The sequence below is a fragment of the Gekko japonicus genome, unplaced genomic scaffold (assembly GCF_001447785.1).
Source record: "Gekko japonicus isolate JY-2015 unplaced genomic scaffold, Gekko_japonicus_V1.1 scaffold1536, whole genome shotgun sequence".
Taxonomy (NCBI): Eukaryota; Metazoa; Chordata; class Lepidosauria; order Squamata; family Gekkonidae; genus Gekko; species Gekko japonicus.
This window is the reverse complement of record NW_015176019.1, coordinates 339,656-340,649: the sequence shown is the minus strand read 5'-3', so window position 1 is coordinate 340,649 and position 994 is coordinate 339,656.

The window sequence follows — 994 nt, the reverse complement described above, 5'->3', positions numbered from 1 at the left end:
ATATTCTACTTGCTTGTCCATCCTGAAAAGCCTTTACTATTGTAAAATGAAAAGGAAACTAATTTGTTTATGGATATAATGCATGATTTGTATACTATAACTTAACTGAGCTTATTTGGTATACACAATGTCTGGTCTCCATGTACAAAAATAAACTTTATATTCACACAAGCAAGAAGGAGAAAGAACAGACTGCTGAAGGAGTGCAGTTTACGATTTTCTTTTGTCTAACCAAGTCATTTCCAGTACAATGCTACGCATGTTACCTCAGAAATAACTCCTATGGTGTTCAGTAGCAATTACTCTCAGGTAACAATGTATAGGACTGCATCCTTCAACACCTACAAGCAACGTGTTGACAGTTGTGTGTGAACTCTTTTCCATCAAAAAACAGAATATAACTATTGTTATAGGGCTGTGCACGAGATATACTTTGCTTATTCAGTTCAGTTTACTTTCCCTGCACGACCTTTCCCTTTTAAGAAACCAGAGTTTTCCACTGATTTGGTCAGGATACCAAGTCAAAGCTGCAGCATAGCATTTGACAGTATAACACAGTACGTCAAATTGCAATAAAAATGAAAAGCAGAGTTTTTAAATATATATATATATATTTATATATATATATATATACATACATATGCAAGGAAAATATCTTTTAGCCTTCTAGTAACACCAGCAAATGCAGACTGCCATAAACAAATTGTTAGCCTGAGGACTGAACTTCGATTTTAAAAAGCAGCAACTGTACAAAACAGATATTACCCATGACAGAACCTACAGAAACTGCTTTAGATGAAAAATCTGTCAGTTTCCCAAAAGCAAGATCTGTCAAAACATAGATGCTGGTAAGTGAACTGATCAAAAGCATATATTAAGGCAAATAAAAAGTGAAGGACTAAAAAAAGCAGTTATAAAAATGACTTTAATTCTATACAGTCAAGGAATTGTCTGAGTTGGTCTGGTATGCTGCACTGCCACAAATGTTGGTTTT